The sequence below is a fragment of the Etheostoma spectabile genome, unplaced genomic scaffold (genome assembly GCF_008692095.1).
Source record: "Etheostoma spectabile isolate EspeVRDwgs_2016 unplaced genomic scaffold, UIUC_Espe_1.0 scaffold00004217, whole genome shotgun sequence".
Taxonomy (NCBI): Eukaryota; Metazoa; Chordata; class Actinopteri; order Perciformes; family Percidae; genus Etheostoma; species Etheostoma spectabile.
In genome coordinates this window covers 515-24,655 of record NW_022603121.1, presented here as the reverse complement: position 1 = coordinate 24,655, position 24,141 = coordinate 515, and the positions used below count along the sequence as shown (strand labels likewise).

The 24,141-nt window shown below is 41.2% G+C and overlaps 1 long non-coding RNA gene across 1 annotated transcript; it reads left to right on the top strand.

Moving 5' to 3' along the window:
- The first annotated feature begins 203 nt into the window (after positions 1-203).
- Positions 204-23,848, top strand: LOC116677009 (uncharacterized). Its single transcript, XR_004328893.1, has 3 exons — positions 204-1,515; positions 19,199-19,203; positions 23,838-23,848. It is a non-coding gene; the product is annotated as an uncharacterized LOC116677009 (long non-coding RNA).
- Positions 23,849-24,141: the final 293 nt, after the last annotated feature.

The window sequence follows — 24,141 nt, the reverse complement described above, 5'->3', positions numbered from 1 at the left end:
TTTATTCTTAGCGGAGTTCCGAAGCTTCTGGACCCTGAAGCTTAGGGGCAAGACTAGGGATGTAACGATTCAACTCACGATTCGATTCACAATTTTAAATTGACAGTACAATTTTTTTCTCCTTTTTTCCTTTTTTTAAACCAAATGAGCTGCAGACTAATGACTGAAAATATTCCTTCAATTTTATAAACCGCAAACAACAGATGTGTTCTTATCAAAAGTGAAAAAAACGAAATTGATTCTTTTATCTTTAATAACAAAAATATACTAAAAAATGAATATTATATTTCTTAAACAAACCCCACCATCACCATTTAGAATATCTAAATAAATAGAAAAGAGATCTGTTCAAATAAATCAAACTAAAAACTAAGAAGACGTAGTGACGTCTCAAGTCAAACAAGTGGAATCCAAAATAGATCACGCCCTAGGCCGTGTTAAAAGTTGCATCGTGATTCATTTTTTTATCCCACATTTCTATTGTTATTGTTTTTTTAACCACGTTACGATGCATCGCTACATCCCTAGTCAAGTGAAATTAATAGTAACACATTCATTAAGTCTGACCAATGTGTCATTAGAATCAATTCAGGTTAAGGGCTCACTATAAACAGCTATGATGTTATTTCGTGGCTGATGAAGGTGTTTCAACCGTACTGAATTTGGGATGGAACGGGGGGGGGGGGGGGGGGTGCAGAGATGGAGGTCCCATTCTGGGCCAAGCTTAACAGACTTGCCTTGGACCAAATCCCAAAACCATCTTAACCAGTAGAGACCCAATCGTGTCGTGTGTTGCAAGGCCTTTTCCTCATCAGGGCTATTATTACAAAACCAGACCAGGGGTGTTAAACATTCGGCTCGTGGGCCAGAACCGACCGTCCAAAAGGTCCAATCTGGCCCACTGGATGACTTTGCAAAGTGTTAAAATTGCAGAGAAGTAATTCATTCCAATTCCAAATTTACCACTCCAAGTTCAGAGAATAGCCAAGTTCTTTTTCCTTTATTTTTTCCTACAATGGCCTTAGAACGCTGTCATAGCAGAAGCAACTTGCGTTTGCCAACATCAAGCTGACAAACTCTGGGACAGATAAAGGTTCTGATCAGTCTGGAGTGGTTTACTGGTCTGGCCCACTTGAGATCAAATCATGGGGTATGTGGCCCATGAACTGAAACGAGTTTGACACCCCTGACGGAAGATTGCCTTATTGCATGTTTTGGCGTGGAGCTGTGGCACAGGACAGATGTGGTTACTGATACTGAAAACCATTTTCAGAACTCCACAGCAAAAAAAAAGAACAAAAGAAGAAGAAAAAAATGGACTGAGCTTACTTTGTACAGGTGCTGTGAAGTGAAAAATATGAAGAGGGAGTTCAGGGAGGATTATTTTCTTCTTTTTTTTATTCCAAATCCTGTGAAAAGGACATAAGGGACACATGAGTGAAACAGGGCAGAGGTGAGCTAAGTAGTCATAGCAATACTTTGAAACTACTCTGTACATTGACTTGAAATCCTACAGTACGAGAGAGAGAGAGAGAGAGAGAGAGAGAGAGAGAGAGAGATCACAATAAGCTGTTTCAAGGCAAAAGGAGCAGTGTTGATAAAAAGATCTTCTTCAAACAGGAGGCTACTCTGACACAGTAAACCGTCCCTTTCTTCACTCATCTTTTTAGTAAATAAGTGCTAAAACGTAGAAATTTGAACTAGGGCTGTCAGAATTAATATGATAACCAGTTAACGCAAATTCCTTTTAATGCAACTAATTGTTTTTTATTGGGATTATTAATGCATGTGTGTAGTGGGATTTGGGCCTGGGGCAGCTCTGTAGAAGGGACATGAGGAAGTGATGCAGCAGTGACGTTGTGGATGGCTGGCTGAAGCAAAGCTCCCTGTGCAGACATGGATAAAGAAAAGGAATTTTGGAATGGCAAGTCCTCAAAGCCCTCCCAGATGGTTCTCCCCACGAGACTAAAGTTGTATTATATATACTGTCAATGTGAATTGAGTTAGAGCCGGACTACGTCCAGTCTCAGATACCACTTGAGCGTTAAAAAAAATATATAATTTATAATACTAATAAATATATAAACTATATTTATAAACTATATATATATATATATATATATATATATATATATATATATATATATATACACATTTTAACCCTTGTGTTGTCTTCCTGTCAGAATTGAAAATCAACACTTCAGATGTTTTTTTCTCAATGTTTTTAACATTTTCTTACATTTTTGTCCCTTTTTCATCCCTTTTGATGCTTTTTTTTTCTTCGATGTTTGTCACTTGTTTTGACATTTTCAGCACTATTAACTTCAGTTTTTACAGTTATTTTTGGAATTCATGGTCAGCAAAAAAATAAATTATACTAATGTTTAAATTAGAAAAGCAGAAAATAGGAATTATTTAGACTAAAATTAAAGAAATGTATGTTGAATGAATATGTCAACTTTTACTCAATAGTATTTCGAACCACTTACATTTTTTTCAAATGTTATAAAATTGAATGAGACACCCCCAAAATGAATGAAAGTAGAGATTTGTTCTTGCCAAAGAGCGTTGTGTGGAATCAATCATGTTATTTTTGGGTAGTTAAAAAGAACACTGATATAGGAAAATGGGTCAATGTGACCCGAGGACAACATGAGGGTTAAAATACATTTTGAACAGAAATAAAATGTGAAAATGATTTGCAATAAATCGTAAGTTAACTATGAACAATACTACGGTTAAAAATGTTAATGGATTGACAGACCTAATTTAACCCTATTCTTTAGAGTCTAATGGTAAAATACTTTGAAGAGGTGATGTTCAGTGACCCTACTGTGGTTACATAGACAATGCACTGACGTGTATCAGAAGTGGAAAATCAGCACAAAACCGTGCTTTATTCAGCTGTTATTGCCAGTGCAGAGTGTTGTGTCACCTAAAAGCTGTAAGATGTGGACTGCGATGGACTGTAATGTGATCTCACAGGTGGTGTAAGGTGTGTTGCACTTTTTTGACAATATGTGTCTTCCTGTTGAAAGCGCTGTAGGATTCTCCATGATTTAGAGACAGATTTATACAATCGACAGACGGTCAGGAACTTTCCATGTCATGAACGCTGTTCTCATATTGTCTAACCCAAGGGGGTAGCCTCTCCTCTCTTAGCGTAGCTCCCATGGCGCCATTTCAATGCTACGAAGCCATCACCTGCAGTTAGCATCCCATTGACCACCATTCATTTTGACGTCACTTTGACAGCAAATAACTGAAGCATTTAAAGACTCCATTTGTCCATTATTTATTTCTAAAAAAACATAATCGACAAATCATCGTATTGTCAGGAGACGCTCACAGACAGTTTGGACATCCATCAGCTGTTTAGGTTAAATTACTAATGTTAACTAGCATGTTAGTTAGCAGAAATTAGCCTGTGCCTATGTTGCCTCCTAACCATATCCCATATACATACACTCTCCGTCTCTGCTGATTGGGAATGATTGAGATTTCTCTTAGCTCAGCTACCAGAAGACAACTTTCAGGTTGCTCACGTTACATCTTCGTCTTCAATCTCAGTTGGAGGCTGCGCAGTAACGCTCAGCCATCACCGGAAAAGTGCTTTTAATATCCTTCACCGGTCTCCATCTAGAACAAAGGGATCTGTTGGTCCACTTCTTTAACTGTCTATGGTCTAACCTTGCAATAATTTGGCAGTTGATTTGTTTTCAACCAGGACACACACAGTGGGCAGTGATGCTGTCTCTCAAGGGCTGGGTATCATTCAGAAATAATTGATACCGGTACCAAGACCGTGACTTCCATAGCCTGAACAATACTTTTTTGTTACACAGACGTTAGCCCCGTGTCTGTGTAACGGAGAGTTTGTCCTGCGTCTCTATGACGTGTAACGTCACACAGCCAATCATAAGCAATATTAGATCTTGGTAGAAGCATGCTCACTGACACTGAAGAGATTTACTCCGTAGGTGTTGAAATTTGGTGTTGAATGACGAGGCATTTTTTGATACTCTACACCGAGCCGGCAATTTAGTTGGCGCCTAAAAGGTGTCGTTGGAAGGGACCCAGCCCTATTAAAAGCTTCCAGGGGTACGTTTGTGCAGCTACTGATATTTCCGTCAGATTTTTAACCTCTTACAATTTGTTTATTGTACATACCGAAAAAAAAGTCCCCTTGAGATGTATTCTAATGAGTCTGCAGGAGTCAGTTAATTAACACATAGAAGGCTACAGTAATGTAACTCTACATTGAACTTTTTTTAGAGTTAGCGGCTGCTTAAGGAAGTGACACAGATTTGAAATTCACCCCATTGATGTGGTTAAAAAAAAAACATCACCCTCACCATACTGTATCTGAGGTTGACAAGCATCACCCTGTTTGTGTTTAGTGTTAAATGGAAGGCCAATATTAACCTGGCACGTCAGGGAGTGTGTGTTGAGCCGTCTAGTCAGCCAATAAGGACTCGGCAGTGGCCCACACACACAATCTTAGGGCAACTTTGTTCGATTCTAGGAATCATTTCAAGCAGACATTTGAGTTTGTGGTTGCAATAGACAGATATCTGTGAAATAAAAATATAAGCCATGCGAGGTGTAAGATAATTGTGATGCAAAGGACCGGGATTTAACCACTCCTTCCTGACCTCCTGTCAGCTGTTCTTCCTGTAGGATAAGGCCTTGTTTATCATTAGCCAAGTGTATCTGATATAATTGTAAAAACAACTTTTCAGGGGAATTATGTGACAACATGGGCTAAAGTATCTGAATTATACTGTGTGTGTGTGTGTGTGTGTGCGCGCGCGTGCGTGTGTGCGTGTGTGTGTGTGTGCGTGTCTAATATTATTAAGTGCCTTTTTCTTTATCTGTATGCTGTCTTTCCCAACTTATTACCTGTATATCCTGGTTTTTGTACAGCATTTTTATATTTACATTATTGTTTGCATTACAGTCATATGAGTTTGAGTATTAATGTACAGTAACAGCAGGATTAACTCCCATAAGCATTGGTATATAGGAGATGTAAATAATATAATAACACTTGAAATAGTATATATATATATATGGCCTATTGATTAAAATGTGATTGTTTCATAGATGAATATTCACTATGCTTGCTGATGGGCCACAATAACTGGACGTTTGCCCTCAAATGTGAAATTTGCCACACTTACCTAATTTAAATAAAGACGGGGATGTGGATTAAGAACGTTGTCGTCTGAAAGTGATTGAAGAACGTGAGCACTTTATCACTGTACCTTTATTTGACAGACGGTAAGCACACATTGGTCAGGTGCAGAGCTGTTGTGGAAGCAGGAATAATGTCATTGGTTGAGGTAAACCTCTGTGGTAGGAGCCAAAAGCTGGACAGATACCGCTGAATAAACCCGCAGCACAGGAGTAGACATGGAAAGGGACTCACTTTCAAAAACATAATATGTCTAAGATTATCTGCTTGATATCTGAAGCAACCCTGACTAAATATCCTCTAATCAGACTGGAACTAATGCAGTATTAATTCGACATACAATGTACACACCAAAGCTTTAGTTGGAAAAGGAACTAATGAGGCAAAAAGGAAAAGAAAACACCTGTGTGGAAAATGTCCGTGGCATTAATAATGTTTTGAAAACAATCCCAAAATGACTAAGTTGGACCCTGTACCATCGCCTGCATTGTACAGCTCATGTGACTGCCGCTATGCATTATTCCTTTAAACACAGCTTGCTCAGTCATGATGTCTTCATGGTTCTAGCCTTCATATATTAGAGAAGACGTTTTCTTATTTTGTAGTTCTGGGGTGCCCGTTTAAAACGTGCCTGAACGGGTGATGGCCTCTGGTTTTGCTGCTTGGTGCTTTCACGAGAACCGCTAATCCAAACAAGCAGACACTGTGCTTCCTTGGGTCCTGAAATACACCTGCCATGACATAGTTGGGTCCCCTAGCAATGCTACATCAGCGTCATTTGTTAACCCAAATAAATATCCTCTAATCAGACTGGAACTAATGCAGTATTAATTCAACATACAATACTATGCACCGCAATACAAAGAGAAAAGGCCTTGTCTGAAAATCTATGACAGGTACAAGGTGTTACGTTAAGTTTGATGATAAAATAGAAAGTGCTATTTTATATTTTAAAACCTTGCTCGTACTCTGAGGCACTACATCTAGAAACGGAACAAAAAATTAGCGGAACCTACAAAGACACAAAATGAATGACAGCCTCCAGTATCCACCGATCTGTAACACGTTCAATCTCAACAATTTTCTACGGTTATACAACATGTTTCCTCAGAACAACTTGAAGGAGTGGGCAACAGCTCTAAGATATGTTTTCTCTCGTTTGGTGGGTGTGTCTTTCGTTTATTGGCTGTGTCACAGCTGATACCCAATCAGAAGAGATGTATATGTAAACTCGTGGTAAGGCACAGCACTTGTGCACGAAACAGGGTGATCAACGCACCCGTTTCAGTTTTTTGTTTTTTTAAACATGTTGCTACGTCTTGTCGAGGCTGAACGTGGCCCAGATCTCCACAGTCAGAAAGGAGCTCAACATGAACAACTGATGAGGATGGGAAACAAATCGTGTGCTTTGTGACTTTTTTGCGACCAGTTTTAAAATTTCAATTCAATTCAGTTTTATTCATAATATCAAATCATAACAACAGTTATCTCAAGACACTTTACAGATAGAGTAGGTCTAGACCACAATCTATAATTTATAAAGTCCCAACAATTCTAGTAATTCCCACAATAGCAAGCATGGTGCGACTGTGCGACCATGCACAGTGGTGAGGAAAAACTCCCTTTTAGGAAGAAACCTCGGACAGACCCAAGATCTTTGTAGGCGGAGTCTCACGGCTGGTTGGGGGTGTGATGAATAGTAGCAATAACAATCACAACAAAGAAAATTTAACAGTGACTAAAAGTCATAGTAGTTCATGTCATAGGGCGCTGCAGGGCTACGTATGTAGCGTGGCACAGCAGGGCTTAGCTGGACGTAGCAGGACGCAGCAGGGTGCCACAGGACGTAGCAGGGTGTAGCAGGACACGCAGCAGGGTGTAGCAGGATGTAGCAGGGTGCAGCAGGACGCAGCAGGGTGTAGCAGGATGTAGCAGGGTGCAGCAGGACGCAGCAGGGTGTAGCAGGATGTAGCAGGGTGTAGCAGGATGTAGCAGGACGCAGCAGGGTACAGCAGAACGCAGCAGGGTGTAGCAGGATGTAGCAGGGTACAGCAGAACGCAGCAGGGTGTAGCAGGATGTAGCAGGGTACAGCAGAACGCAGCAGGGTGCAGCAGGATGTAGCAGGGTGCAGCAGGACGCAGCAGGGTGTAGCAGGATGTAGCAGGGTGTAGCAGGATGTAGCAGGACGCAGCAGGGTACAGCAGAATGCAGCAGGGTGTAGCAGGATGTAGCAGGGTGCAGCAGGACGCAGCAGGGTGTAGCAGGATGTAGCAGGGTGTAGCAGGATGTAGCAGGACGCAGCAGGGTACAGCAGAATGCAGCAGGGTGTAGCAGGATGTAGCAGGGTGCAGCAGGACGCAGCAGGGTGTAGCAGGATGTAGCAGGGTGTAGCAGGATGTAGCAGGACGCAGCAAGGTACAGCAGAATGCAGCAGGGTGTAGCAGGATGTAGCAGGGTGCAGCAGGACACAGCAAGGTGCAGCAGGACGCAGCACGGTGTAGCAAGGTGTAGCAGGGCGTAGCAGGACGTAGCAGGGTGCCGTGCAGCGGGACCACGACGGCAGCTGCACCCAAGATCTTGGTGCCATCCAAAACTCCAGGACTCCAGGGAGTAAACTCCCCAGAACTAGATTATCTAAATCAATCTAAAATCAATTCTTTTCCCTAGAATCAATATTTATTACCAATTACTTCTTCTAATGATTCACCTAAATATTTTCTGTTTATGCGGCACTGCTGACGGCGACTACATCGTGTCCGTTTCCACTCAAACAGACTGAAAGGAGAAAATGCAGAAAATCAGTTTTATGTAACTTTTTGACAAATAAAATAAATGTCAGACTGATTGACTGACACAGGATGTGCATTCTTTTTACAAATGTCTCATGCTATATATATATATATATATATATATATATATATATATATATATATATATATATATATATAGTGTATTATTTTGTTTTTGTTAAAGAAGGAAAAGAAAATCACAACACTCAATATTAGTGAATGAAAATAAAAAAAATACAAATCAAATCAGCACCCATGTTTCGTGAAAGAATGAAATCGGCACAGAAAAAGAAAATTGTCCCAGCTCTATCAACTAAGTACATCTGTGGTAAAAAACATGTACTGGGCACAAACACTTTTGTTTTGCACGATAGTTTTATTTGCAAGATCTCGCAAATCAATTCAATTCAATTCAATTTTATTTATAGTATCAATTCATAACAAGAATTATCTCAAGACACTTTACAGATAGACCACACTCCGGAATTTACAAGGACCCAACAGTTCTAGTTTCCTCCAGAGCAAGCAACAGTGCGACAGTGGCGAGGAAAAACTTCCTTTTAGGCAGAAACCTCGGTCAGACCCAGGCTCTTGGTAGGCGGTGTCTGACGGGCCGGTTGGGGTTAGAATGAAGAGTGGCAATAACAAAAATAGAAAAAATTAGTAGTTTGTAGCAGTTCTTGTGGTAGTTCATGGCATAGCAGGACGCTGTGCAGCATTACAAGGCACAGCAGGACGTAGCAGGACGTAGCAGGACGTAGCAGGACGTAGCAGGACGTAGCAGGGCACCACAGTGTAGCAGTTGAACATGGCATCACAGAACGTGTAGCGGAACCATGGCAATAGCTGCTACCCTGATTTCGGAGCCTCTCTGATCCAAGGAACATGCTGGGGAAAAAAGAACATAAGGACTCCGGGGAATGACTCCCCAGAAATAGGTTAGTAACAAGCATTCTGGGACATGGATGCACATAAAGAAAAGATGGAGAGATAGAGGAGAGAGGAGCTCAGTGTATCAAAATAAGTCCCCAGCTGTCTAAAACTATTACAACAAACCAAGAGAGACGAGGTAAAGAGAGCTCCAGCCCGCCGGGCCAGAACTCTCCCCAACCGGATCGGGCTGTATGCCAAGTCTCCCTTTGGTTCTATTATATTCTTGATTATATGATAGATAAATCTGAAAACTATGTGACTAGCTACTACTCCCTAACAATATTCGATTCTATGCCCTAACTAGTGTATCAAAATAAGTCCCCAGCTGTCTAAAACTATTACAACAAACCAAGAGAGACGAGGAAAGAGAGCTCCAGCCCGGCCGGCCAGAACTCTCCCCAACGGATCGGGCTGTATGCCAAGTCTCCCTTTAGTTATATTATATGATAGATAATCTGAAAACAATGTGACTAACTACTACTCCCTAACAATATTCGATTCTATGCCCTAACTATAAGCTTTATCAAAAAGGAAAGTCTTAAGCCTACTCTTAAATGTGGAGACGGTGTCTGCCTCCCGGACCCAAACTGGAACCTGGTTCCACAGAGAGGAGCTTGATAGCTGAACGCTCTGGCTCCTGTTCTATTTTTAGAGACTCTAGGAACCACCAGTAACCCTGCATTCTGGGAGCGTAGTTCTCTCCCAGGGTTGTAAGGTACTATAAGCTCTTTAAGATAAGATGGAGCCTGACCATGAAGAGCTTTGTAGGTGAGAAGAAGGATTTTAAATCTATTCTAAATTTTACAGGAAGCCAATGCAGAGAAGCTAAAACAGGAGAAACGTGATCTCTTTTCCTGGTTCCTGTCAGAACACGTGCCGCAGCATTCTGGATCAGCTGTAGAGTCTTTATGGATTTTTTCGAGCAGCCTGATAACAGAGAATTGCAGTAATCCAACCTAGAAGTAACAAATGCATGGACTAGTTTTTCTGCATCATTTTTAGACAGGATATTCCTGATTTTTGCAATATTACGTAGGTGAAAAAAGGCGATCCTTGAAATTTGCTTAAATGGGAATTAAGACATGTCCTGATCAAAGATGACTCCAAGATTCTTCACTGTGGTGCTGGAGGCCAGGGTGATGCCATCCAGAGTAACTATATCTTTGGATAGTGCGTCACGAAGGTGCTGGGTCCGAGAGCAATAACTTCAGTTTATCGGAGTTTAACATTAGAAAATTACAGGTCATCCAGGTTTTAATATCTTGAAGGCACGTTTGAAGTTTAGCTAACTGATTAGTTTCATCCGGCTTGATTGAAGATATACTTGAGTATCATCTGCATAACAATGAAGTTTATGGAGTGTTTCCTAATAATACTGCCTAAAGGAAGCATATATAAAGTGAACAGGATTGGACCGAGCACAGATCCTTGTGGGACTCCATGACTAACGTTGGCGTGCACAGAGGATTCATCGTTAACATTAACAAACTGAGATCGATCTGATAAATAAGACTTAAACCAGCTTAGAGCAGTCCCTTTAATGCCAATTAAATGTTCCAATCTCTGTAATAAGATATAATGGTCAATGGTATCAAATGCAGCGCTAAGATCTATGCAGCGCTAAGAATCCAACAAAGTCTCTTTCTATTAGAGAGAGAGAGAAAGAGAGAGAGAGAGAGAGAGAGAGAGAGAGAGAGAGAGAGAAGAGAAAGATCACTTTGTAACCGGAGCATAGAAAAACGTGTTTGGTGTGAATGGCCAGACACACGATCCGGCACATATCTACGCTTTGCGGTGCGTTCCAGCTTAGTCTCAGTTAGTCTTACACACCAAAGCTTTAGTTGGAAAAGGAACTAATGAGGCAAAAAGGAAAAGAAAATACCTAAAAAATGAAAAAATGTCCGTGGCATTAATAGTGTTTTGAAAACAATCCCAAAATGACTAAGTTGGACCCTGTACCATCGCCTGCATTGTACAGCTCATGTGACTGCCGTTATGCATTATTCCTTTAAACACAGCTTGCTCAGTCATTATGTCTTCATGGTTCTAGCCTTCACACATTAGAGAAGATTCAGACGTTTTCTTATTTTTTAGTTATGCGGTGCCCGTTTAAAAGGTGCCTGAACGGGTGATGGCCTCTGGTTTTGCTGCTCGCAGCTTTCACGAGAACCGCTAATCCAAACAAGCAGACACTGTGCTTCCTTGGGTCCTGAAATACACCTGCCATGACATAGTTGGGTCCCCTAGCAATGCTACATCAGCGTCATTTGTTAACAGCTTGCTACTTGGCTCCAGGCTAGACTGTGAACAAAAGCGTTATATTGCCGTTGCTTGGAATCTTTAAAGGTCCCATGGCATGAAAATTTCCCTTTGAGATTTTTTAATGTTAATATGAGTTCCCCCAGCCTGCCTATGGTCCCCCAGTGGCTAGAAATGGTGATAGGTGTAAACCGAGCCCTGGGGATCACTTCAATTCAATTTTATTTATAGTATCAATTCATAACAAGAGTTATCTCAAGACGCTTTACAGATAGAGTAGGTCTAGACCACACTCCAGAATTTACAAGGACCCAACAGTTCTAGTAGTTCCCTCCAGAGCAAGCAACAGTGCGACAGTGGAGAGGAAAAACTTCCTTTTAGGCAGAAACCTCGGACAGACCCAGACTCTTGGTAGGCGGCGTCTGACGGGCCGGTTGGGGTTAGTGGAAATAACAAAAATAGAAAAAATAGTAGTTTGTAGCAGTTCTTTGTAGTAGTTCATGGCATAGCAGGGCACTGTGCGGCATTACAAGGCCCAGAAGGACGTAGCTGGGCACCGCAGAGTGTAGCAGATGAACATGGCATCGCAGAACGTGTAGCGGGACCATGGCGACAGCTGCTACCAGGATTTTGGAGCATCCCTGATCCGAGGGAACATGCTGGGGAAAAACATCCTGCTCTGCCTTTGAGAAAATGAAAGTTCAGATGGGCCGATCTGGAATCTTGCTCCTTATGAGGTCATAAGGGGCAAGATTACCTCCCCTTTCTCTGCTTTGCTTGCCCAGAGAATTTGACCCATCTATGAGAGAGAGACATCATGGCTTTCAAACGAGCAAAATGTCAGTTGGTCAAGGCCACACCTCCACCTTGCCCCCCCTCTCTCCTCCTCAATGGCTACAGACACAGAAATGGCACATTCTAAGGAAAGCTCATTGTGGGACTGGCACTAGTGGCTGGAATTCTGCACCAAGGCTGAATTTTGGGAAAGAGACTTCAGATACAGTATTAGGGGACCACTAAGGTCTATATGAAAGAGACTTCAGATACAGTATTAGGGGACCACTAAGGTCTATATAAAAGAGACTTCAGATATGGTATTAGGGGACCACTAAGGTCTATATAAAAGAGACTTCAGATACAGTCTTAGGGGACCACTAAGGTCTATATAAAAGAGACTTCAGATATGGTATTAGGGGACCACTAAGGTCTATATAAAAGAGACTTCAGATACAGTATTAGGGGACAACTAAGGTCTATATAAAAGAGACTTCAGATACAGTATTAGGGGACCACTAAGGTCTATATAAAAGAGACTTCAGATATGGTATTAGGGGACCACTAAGGTCTATATAAAAGAGACTTCAGATACAGTCTTAGGGGACCACTAAGGTCTATATAAAAGAGACTTCAGATATGGTATTAGGGGACCACTAAGGTCTATATAAAAGAGACTTCAGATACAGTATTAGGGGACAACTAAGGTCTATATAAAAGAGACTTCAGATACAGTATTAGGGGACAACTAAGGTCTATATAAAAGAGACTTCAGATATGGTATTAGGGGACCACTAAGGTCTATATAAAAGAGACTTCAGATACAGTATTAGGGGACAACTAAGGTCTATATAAAAGAGACTTCAGATACAGTATTAGGGGACAACTAAGGTCTATATAAAAGAGACTTCAGATATGGTATTAGGGGACCACTAAGGTCTATATAAAAACATTCAAAAAGCACCATGTCATGTGACCTTTAAGTTTCACTTGTCTGGTTACTCCATTCTCTCTTTCTTCATCTGTTCTTGAATGTGCTGTAGCAATCAAAGGAGAGTGACCTGTAACAGTCACCTTATACAGCGTGTACATAAATCACTACTATAAATATGTCCCGTAGATCTCAAGAGCTTCCACTCAACACTGCACTTCCTTAGGTCCTTAGCAGTACACCCGCCAAGTGTGCAGTCTATCGGATAACAGTTGTTGAAAAAATCTACGAGCAGACAAACAGACAGACATACAGACAGACATACAGTCCGACAGAGAGTCTTAATATTTTAGTCGAAAGGATAAAAAACCATCTTATCAAAACGAGAATACCTGCTCGTTATAGAAAGCAGCTAATGAGAAGGTTTCTAACAAGCGTGTTGGCTCCATATTTCAACGTGCATGTCAAGGTACATATATAAAGAACCAAGAGATGGAATGGTGCTACATGTGGTAGTGACTCTGTTGCTGCAGGTTGAAGTGTTGCTGAGTTTCTTTACCAGTTCACCTTTGAAATCTGCCCTTCATTAAGGTCCATATCTGTCTTCCAAACATTATTAGTCTTCACAAATATTTGATATGACCAGCTGCTCATAAAACACACAAACTGTGCCGTGCAAGCTGTGACAATTTGCTGTTTGGAATGCGACAGAACAGGAAATAAAAAGGAAATAAAACTTGGAAATAGCAATGGTACCACCCTGTGACCTACATCACGACATTATTTGCATTAGTTTGTTTATGCATCTCCTATGTGCCCATTTACCTGAGCCCCACTGACAGACTGAGGAAACCTTCCATAATGTGTGCTCAAGCAGAAGTGACTGAGCGTGTGTTGAGGCAGTGTAGGGCTTTCTGGGTGGTTGATTTACTGCCTGTTTTACTTGTTGGCAGCTGACTGCAAGAGCCCCGCAGGAATCCTTCCACTGCTCATTACAGTGTGAAAATGTTTGCAGGTGATAGTCAGGTGATCATTCTGTGGATCACCTGAAAAACCTGCAAATCCCCAGTTTTTAAAGTTATAAAATAGTCCAGTGGTTAAAAGAAAACTCTTTTGGTTGAGCCCCAATAGCTGAAATGTTTCCACTTAAAAAGACATGACAACTCATGTTTCTGCTCAAAACATTTCCCAGATCGCATTTGAGCCTTCCTTTCCCACATTATGTTCTTGTCAAATTTTGGAAGTAAGATACTACCAAATCACAGTTTCTGTATGACTTACATCAAGTCCCAAGTTGTGTCTTTAAAAACAGTGTATATATATATATATATATATATATTTATATATGCAGTTGATATATATATATATATATAGGGTGGGTGATGTTGTAGTAGTTAGTAGTAGATACATGCCACTGCAATACATCAACCAATGTGTCCCTGAGCAAGATATTTAACCCCTGCTCCATATAGCAGTTTGGTCATTTTGGATAAAAGCGTCAGCTAAATGACATGTAATACCACCAAAATAGATATATATTCTAGGAATAGCCTGGATTCTTTTTCCAACAAGACTAAGAGGCTCGGAGCTAAATGCTAACTTTATGCCTACAATGGCAATGCTAAAAGGCTGATATTTAGCAGGTATCATGGTAACCATTTTAGTTAGCATGCTAACATTGCTAACATTTGCTTCTTTGAACGAAATAAAAGCACAGCTCGAGCTGAAGGGAATGTTATTAGCTTTGTCATGGCCTTGCATTACTACCATCCACCACTGCGGAGGGGAGTCTGGCTAGTCCACACAGCATCCCGGGATGGGAGAAAAACAGCTCTGGTTTATTGGCATTTCTTCAAACCAATCATAATCGTCTTGGGTAGTGCTCAGCGCCGGACAGAGCCACGGTGCCTCTGCAAAATAGCCTCGGGAAGGAACTTGTTTTGGTGGAACGTGTACATTCAAAAGCAACAGAAGACTCCGATTGGACAGATAGTCCAGCTAGCTGTCTGGATTTACCCTGCAGAGATCTGAGGAGCAGTTAACCAGAGTCTTCAGAAATTAAACAGAGTTTAAATACAACACAAAGAAAGCATAAGATGACGGACATCTGAATCAGACCAAAAAAGGTGCAAGCACCCTTGTTCAGCAGTTTGCATGACATAATCATCACATGTACAGTATCTTGGATATATTCACATATATATATATATATATATATATATATATATATATATATATATATATATATATATGTCTTGGTGATATTTCACTTTCAAAGCATGTTGTTTCCTTAAATACGTTCAGTTCTTGACATTAACTTTTTTGCTCACCAGCCACTCTGGCTAGTGGTTAGCCATGCAGCATTTTCACTAGCCACTATGACTGTGGTCAACTTAAAACTTGAGTAACTAAATTTACTACTCAAATTGTGACTACAGTGCGATGATAAATTATTCAGCTCCGAAAAGGTTGAGTGTAAAGCTTTTGTATGAAAACATGCAACTGTCTTATTTATCAGATCACTCTCAGTTTGTTCATGTTAACGATGAATCCTCTGTACACGCCAAGGTTAGTCATGGAGTCCCACAAGGACCTGTGCTTGATCCAATCCTGTTCACTTTATATATCCTTCCTTTAGGCAATATTATCAGAAAGCACTCCATAAACTTTCATTTAATATTAAACTCAGATAAAACTGGAGTTATTGCTCTGGGACCCAAGCACCTCCGTGACGCATTATCCAAAGATATAGTTACTCTGGATGGCATCACCCTGGCCTCCAGCACCACTGTGAGGAATCTTGGAGTCATCTTTGTTCAGGACATGTCCTTTAATTCCCACATAAAGCAAATTTCAAGGATCGCCTTTTTTCACCTACGTAATATTGCAAAAATCAGGAATATCCTGTCTAAAAATGATGCAGAAAAACTAGTCCATGGATTTGTTACTTCTAGGTTGGATTACTGCAATTCTTTACTATCAGGCTGCTCGAAAAAATCCATAAAGACTCTTCAGCTGATCCAGAATGCTGCAGCACGTGTTCTGACAGGAACCAGGAAAAGAGACCACATCTCTCCTGTTTTAGCTTCTCTGCATTGGCTTCCGGTAAAATCCAGAATAGAATTTAAAATCCTTCTTCTCACCTACAAAGCTCTTCATGGTCAGGCTCCATCTTATCTTAAAGAGCTCATAGTACCTTACTACCCTACAAGAGCACTACGCTCCCAGAATGCAGGGTTACTGGTGGTTCCTAGAGTCTCTACAAGTAGAACGGGAGCCAGAGCGTTCAGCTATCAGGCTCCTCTCCTGTGGAACCAGGTTCCAGTTTGGGTTCAGGAGGCAGACACCGTCTCCACATTTAAGAGTAGGCTTAAGACTTTCCTTTTTTGTTAGGGTATAGAATTGAATATTGTTAGGGAGTGAGGAGTCGCAGCATCCGCCTAACCCGGCCCACCTGCTTCTCGTCATAGTTGTCAGATCTATCTATCATATAATCAAGAATATAATAAAACTAGAGGGAGACTTGGCATACAGCCCGATCCGGTTGGGGAGAGTTCTAGCCTGACCAGGCCCCTCTCTTTACCCTGTCTCACTTGGTTTTGCTGTAATAGTTTTAGAACGCTGGGGACTTCCTTTGATACACTGAGCTCCTCTCTCCTCTATCTCTCTATCTTTCCATTTATGTGCATCCATGTCCCAGAAATGCTTGTTACTAACCTACAGTGGTGCTCAAAAGTTTACATACACATGCTTAAGTTGACTAAAAAGAGGAATAAAAAATCATGTTTTGGAAATTTATTTTAATACCTAAATTAAAAAATGAGGTAAAATCCAACCTTTAAGGACACCAATTTTCTTTGTGAATGAATAACGTATTGTAAATAAATAAATGTTCTTATTTAAAATACAGGGGTCATAAGTATACATACCCCTATGTTAAATTCCCATAGAGGCAGGCAGATTTTTATTATTAAGGCCAGTTATTTCCTGGATTCAGGATATTATGCATCCTGATAAAGTTCCCTTGGCCTTTAGAATTAAAATAGCCCAACATCATCACATACTCTTCACCATGCTTAGAGATAGGCATGGTTTTATTTCAGTTAGACTAATACCTGGTTTGATTTGCATTGAGAGATGATTTTATAGAAAGTATCCCATGCCTATCTCTAAGCATGGTGAAGAGTATGTGAGGATGTGGGGCTATTTTAATTCTAAAGGCCAAGGGAACTTTATCAGGATGCATAATATCCTGAATCCAGGAAATAACTGGCCTTTAATAATAAAAATCTGCCTGCCTCTATGGGAATTTAACATAGGGGTATGTATACTTATGACCCCTGTATTTTAAATAAGAACATTTATTTATTTACAATACGTTATTCATTCACAAAGAAAATTGGTGTCCTTAAAGGTTGGATTTTACCTCATTTTTTAATTTAGGTATTAAAATAAATTTCCAAAACATGATTTTTTTATTCCTCTTTTTAGTCAACTTAAGCATGTGTATGTAAACTTTTGAGCACCACTGTAGCTCTGGGGAGTCATTCCCCGGAGTCCTTATGTTCTTTTTTCCCCAGCATGTTCCCTCGGATCAGACAGGCTCCAAAATCATGGTTGCAGCTGTCACCATGTTCATCTGCTACACTCTGCGGTGCCCAGCTACGTCCTGCTGTTTCTTGTAATGCTGCACAGTGCCCTGCTATGCCATGAACTACTACAAAGAACTACTACAAACTACAAATTTTTATGACTGTTATTGCCACCCTTCATTTTAACCCCAACCGGCCCGTCAGACGCCGCCTACCAAGAGCCTGGGTCTGACCGAGGTTTCTGCCTAAAAGGAAGTTTTTCCTCGCCACTGTCGCACTGTTGCTTGCTGGAGGAAACTACTAGAACTGTTGGGTCCTTATAAATTCTGGAGTGTGGTCTAGACCTACTCTATCTGTAAAGTGTCTTAATAACTCTTGTTATGAATTGATACTATAAATAAAATCGAACTGATTAAGATGATCATGTTTAACTGTGATTGTGACTGCCGAGAGAGTATTTCATAATCTCAACCACACACCCGCTGATCCGTTTTAAACAGAAGGTGCACATGGAAACGCGTACAAGGGATTCTCATTTTTATTCAAATTTGAGGTAGAATATGGGAAAAAACTAATTCAGAGTAAAACAGTGTTTCCCACCTTTTAGATCGAGGGACCCCCCTACAGTCCAGTCAGATGACTCATGTACTCCATCAATTAACAATGTTGCTCCAAATGTATACACTGTTCAATGTTTACATGTGGACATTGTTGAACTGTCACCCCAATTTCTACAGGATGCGTAACGGCTGCGGATCTGTATCGGCGTAGGAGTCATTAGGTTTCCATTAAATTCAATGTGTGTCTTTCCACTGACTGCTGAGCGGCTGCGTGCCAGGTCCAGTGATCCGCAGCCCTCTGGAACAGATAAGCAGAGCTTCTATTTTTTCCGGACGCCGGAGAGCTCCGCAGCCATTCACCAGACGGCGGATGGTGGGTGTGAGGGACCAAGCTGTTAAGCATGAGGAGTCACAAGAGAAATTCAAAAGTAAGGGTTTTTATTTCCCAAAAATAGTTAGAACAAAATAAACATAATGTTTTGGGCCCTTAAAAGAGGTAAAATAAACAGACAGTAACCAATGCTCTGAACATAAGAGACTCAAAAAATACAACTGACCTCCTAACAAAGAAACAAAGGGGACTTATATATTGGCTGATCAGACCAATTTAAACACACAGGGGCAGACAAACAATAACAGCAAACTAACTTCAGAAACAAATAATGCCAAACCTACCTAAAAATGTATTCCAAATAAATACACGTTTTACTTATCTACTACTAAACAGAACATTACTCTATATAAAATCTAAAGCCCAGAATACCTACAGCGAGAATAAAGCTACCAACCCCGGACATATCAAGCAGCGTAGTGTCCAATTAGGCCCCTCCTCTATAAAGTTGCTCCCTTCCAAGTGCTACCCTTTTTAAGCCAGCAGACCTGGATCCCTCCCGGGTGTGGACTCCAACTGGTAAGCTCAAAGAAAAAAACGGTTATTTTTAATTTTTAAAGTTGTTCCCCACTACTCCTCTGGATTGAAACAAACTGTTGTTGGTTTGTGGTTCTATTATACATTTGCGGGATCTCGAGGGTCCTGAGACTTCAGCTCTCATCATGGCCGCAGCCGTTCCGCAACAAATCCGACAAACATAGTGGCTGTTAGCTCACAGGGCTCTAAGGTGCTAGTTAGTGGCTGTTAGCTCACAGGGCTCTAGGGTGCTAGTTAGTGTCTGTTAGCTCACAGGGCTCTATGGTGCTAGTTAGTGTCTGTTAGTTCACAGGTCTCTATGGTGCTAGTTAGTGTCTGTTAGCTCACAGCTAGGGTCTAGGTGCTAGTTGTGTCTGTTAGCTCACAGGGCTCTAGGGCGCGAGTAATATTTTCCTCTAGGTCACACCGGTGCACCTAATGTCCTCGCATACGCTGCCTCTCCACAAAAGAAGCAATGTTGTTTGTATCAATATGGTTTAATGTTGCGTTACATGACCCGTTCCTTCTGTAAAGCCGTGACTGTGTTTTGATCTCTCCCTCTTACTCTCCATGCAGCCCCCCCCCTCTTCACTCACACACGGCTCCCAGCAGCACACTGAGAGACATAGCGGCGACAGCTGACATTTGGCTACAGTTTTAATTGTTATTATCACCGTTGTATATCGTTAAGCATGAGGGCAAACCTGTATTTATACCAGTGTTTCTGCTGGTAACTCTGCTATCGCGGCCGCCACGGCAAAACACAGAGGTTATGAATGTAACTAACTTCAGTTGGTAGAGTAACAGCGTGTGAGACGGAGCTGCTGGACCTGGGCCAGAGATGTGACCCATGGCGAGAATATCATAATTCATAAAAATACAGCTCACTGACATACACTCATGACCCGCCATTCAACCCATTTATAATGAGTCCCATCACTCAGTGAGTAGCAACGTCCATTGCACTCCCTCTCTCTCCCTAGCTCTTTTAATCAGTTGTTGAAACAAGGAGCTTTCTCAGAGATACAGTTTTTTAAATATGTCCTAGGCTATTTATTTTAGATCATTTTCATTTACATGTGTTGCAGCTGTATATTGTACAACATACAACTTTAACATAAGAGGAATGTAGCACCTATGGATGTGAAAACAGTTTATAAAAGCCCTATGGACAATACAATTTTGTTAAATCAACATGTAATCGTGATAATTAATCGTTAAATCGTATTGATCCAAATAATCGTGATTATCATTTTGGCCATAATCGTGCAGCCCTAGTAATAAGGTTGGTTTAATCAGCACTCACTACTACAAGCCATCCAGGTCAGTAACTCCTAAAGTGTAGTGTGCACCACCCCCTGGGTGCTTGAGGTGCCTCTAGAGGGTGCGTGAGAGGAAAATTTAATGGTGTAATACACCGATACTTTTTAGTTTTCATGAAATAAAATCAGCAAATTAAAAAAACGTTGCTTTATAAATTTTAAATTAAAAACTATTTTTAATAAATGTACCCAAAACACACTTCAGTCCTGCCATTCAGCCTGTCTTTACGTAACGTATGTGTAGCGTAACATTACTGGCTTTAACGTCACCTATGTTGGTCTACTAGCTAGCCTGCTGGCTGAAATAGTTTATTTACCCAATTATGCACAACTACTAAATCAGGGAAACTGTCCGGTGGCACCATCTAAGTTATAAGCCATGATAGAGTAGTGAGAAGAGAGAGACTGAGGAATGGGACACGAGAGAAACTGAGAGATGCGTTGCGCTGGAAGGACCAGGAGAATAAACTGAGCAGAACAGAGAAAGATGAGATGAGGGAGCCAGAAAAGGAGGATCCGAGAACAAAGGCAAATCAAAAGAGAAAAGAGGCTACGAGAGGGGCATAGGACTGGAGATAACAAAGGAAATCTGATGACACTTATTTGGGTTTGGGCTTCACTTTGCCCACAGTGTGTGGTGTGCAGTAAGGTCCTGGCTAACAGCTGTATGAAGCCCTCTTACCTACGTAGCCACCTCAACACAAAGTATGCCCATGTAAGTCAAAAGCCCCTTACTTCAATATGGCCATAAAAAAAAAGATTGGGGTTCGTCAACCCGGTCAGGATGTAGAAGAGTCAGGTAGGACCAGGCTAGTGGACCAGAGTCGGTAGGACCAGGCTAATGTACCAGAGTCTGGTAGGACCAGGCTAGTGGACCAGAGTCAGGTAGGACCAGGCTAGTGTACCAGAGTCAGGTAGGACCAGGCTAGTGTACCAAGTCTGGTAGGACCAGGGTAACAAATTTGGGCTTTTATGGCCAAAAGCATACAATACCAGGAAAACAGACTACCACAATAAAACAAGACACCAATCATAACAGTATGTGTTACTTCTACATTAATTCTATTAGGATTTTTTTTTTAAGTGACAGCCCTAACTTACACTTTATCATAGTGCGTGTTATCTTCAAGGCTATTCTTATGGGATGTTAATTATGTTACGTAATATTTATTATAGATCCAATGTGCACCTCCTGTTTTTGTATCTCACAAGAGTCTAGTTGAGAAATTTGTGGAAATGTTGAAGCCATTTTTAGACCAATGGTTGCTTATACTATTGATACTGTCTGTGCATAAAAGCCTCTTTGCCTGCACTCTGTTTGCCATTTGTGTCGTGTGTCTCCAGTTTGGCACTTTTTTGCTGCATTGTCACCCAACAACAGATGGTGTCTCCATGTGCTTCCTGTCCTCTCCTCTTCTATTTCCTCCCAGCATGTTCTGCAGCGCGCCACTGGGCCTTTAAGAGATATTTTCACAATATTCTCCTCTCTCATCCTCGAGGGGAGATCGTGAGAGTTCAGGCACCGCTGGAGACTGGTAATCACCAACACTCACTCATTTTAACAGTACGTCTAAAGCTATATCTGTAACACGGCAGAGTGCACCACAGAGGGTTTTCTTAATTTCAACTGTTTGACAAGAACTCATCTTTTCTTTGCCTTTCTGCAGATATTAATACTGAGGCTGACAGTTTAAGCCAGATTCAACCTTGAAGGTTAATGTTGTAACTTATGGTTTTATTCACAAGTCAAAACTCAGATTTACCCCACAGAGATCTGAGGAGCAGTTAACCATAGTCCTAATAAATTGACCCACACAAATAAAGCGGAAGGTATTGGACATCCAGGGAAATTCAGACAGCATCAGAGCATTCGGAAGTCGAACTTGTGTATATAGACTAAGGATAGCCATGACACATTTTTTAAGAGGATGGAGGAAGAAAGGGGTGCTGTCAATCCAAGAGTGGGCTTGTGAGATGACTTGGGTGGTTTGTGTTTTGAAAAAAAAAGTCATGGTTTGTAATGGGGAAAGTAACTGTTCTATAGCGATACATAAGGTCTTTGGAGGGCTCCGAAGAAGCCTTTTGCGGTAGAGGCCTACTAACTATGTCATTTTACGATTCCAATAAAAAACATTTTTGGTTGTTGTAATCATTTGGAAAAAATTTGGTTTTGAACCCATCGGTTCCAAATTTAACATGCACAAGTTTTGGTTTCCATAGCGGCCACCGTACTTCCAGGCGGAGCAGCCATGGAGCACAGTCCCCCCTTAAAGCTAGGGGAGGGGATGTGTTCATGTGAGCTGTAGGTTCTGTGCTTCTAAAGTGCCCATATTGTGAAATAAATCACTTTTTCTGGGATTTGGGGTGTTATTTTGTGCCTCTGGTGCTTCCACACACATGCAAACTTAGAAAAAAAACTAACCATGCTGTTTTGAGTGAGATACGGTTTCTGAATGTCCTCTGCCTTCAGTCTCTGGGTGAGCTGTTCAACATCTCCACGGCTTTCTACGTAACTAGCTGAGACAAGGTGGCTAACCGTAGCATGCTAGCGCTAGCATACTAGCTCGTGCTCAATGGCAAAACACTGCTACAACACCAACTATTTAACCATAATCTCCAAAAGAACTACTTCATGTCCCTGTTCTGCAGGTATTCTACATGCAACCCTGGTCTAGAAGAAGTCTCCCAGCTAATCCTGCCTTGGACTGACCAAAGTTGGAGAAAGAATTATCTAGCTGATGGGATCTTACCTAGCTACTGAGCATGTGTGACTCCCAACAAAGATAGTAAAGAAGTGAGATGTATCACTCTGTAGCTAAAACAGAGACCTAAACACACAGGGTAAAAACAGGGTCTGCAGCAATGTGCAGTAGGCTGCAACAAAAATATGGTGTTTTTTTTTTCAATGAAACCATGTAAACCTATACTGGTACAACCTCAAAATACAGTTATGAACCTGAAAATGAGCAGAGTAACGGGCGCTTAAATTGAACACTTACACTTGAAATTAGAATCTAGGACAACTGTCTTGCAATCTGCCGTGTTTCAACTGAAAATGACTGCATGTAGGGTAAATGTATACGTTTTTCTCTTCTCCCATGTTTTGGCTCAGTGGGCATGTCAGTCAGTTAAAGAAGGACAACCTTTACATTAGCAGCGGAAGCTGTACTCTACATGGCTCATTGTGTAATCTTTCACAGACGTACTGACACGCTGCAGTGTATGTAAACTCTGCTTCAGTCTCGCTGACAGGCTGAAACTGTACCCGGACTTGGTTTCGGGGGCTTTCTGTCTTGTGGCAGAAACTGGAGCTGATGCAGACGACGACTTCTGCTTTTCTGCTGAAACAGGAACTTCATATTATTTTCATTACCTGTTACTGGCCCAGTTCTGAGACGGAAATCTTTTTTTTTTTTTTGCAGCCAGAGAATGTAACGTGAGATGCTGATTATCATCACCCCCCCCCCCCCCGTTCCACAGTCTATCACTGTCACATCACTCTAATCAACCTTATTGTTCATCATTTATTTTATTCAACTCGAGTTCAGCCAATCGTTTAGAACATCTCATAGGTTGGTAATAGAACCGTGCAGCTGTGCTGTACTACTGTAAATTGTGTTACTGTGACAATAGGGCTCCACCATGTGGTACGAGTTTGCACGGCACCGTTTACATCCTCCTCTCTTGTCAGTTTTACATAAAGGTACAGATGACTATGTTTATGTTTACATTTCTGCTTTTATTTTCTATTTTCCATCCAAAAACAGGAACTTGTTCCTACTTCAAAATAGTGTCATCACCCAATTTACAAAAAGAATACCAATCAAACCTGTTTGCTATGCCTCAATACTGTACATGCAAGTGCCAGTAAGCGCA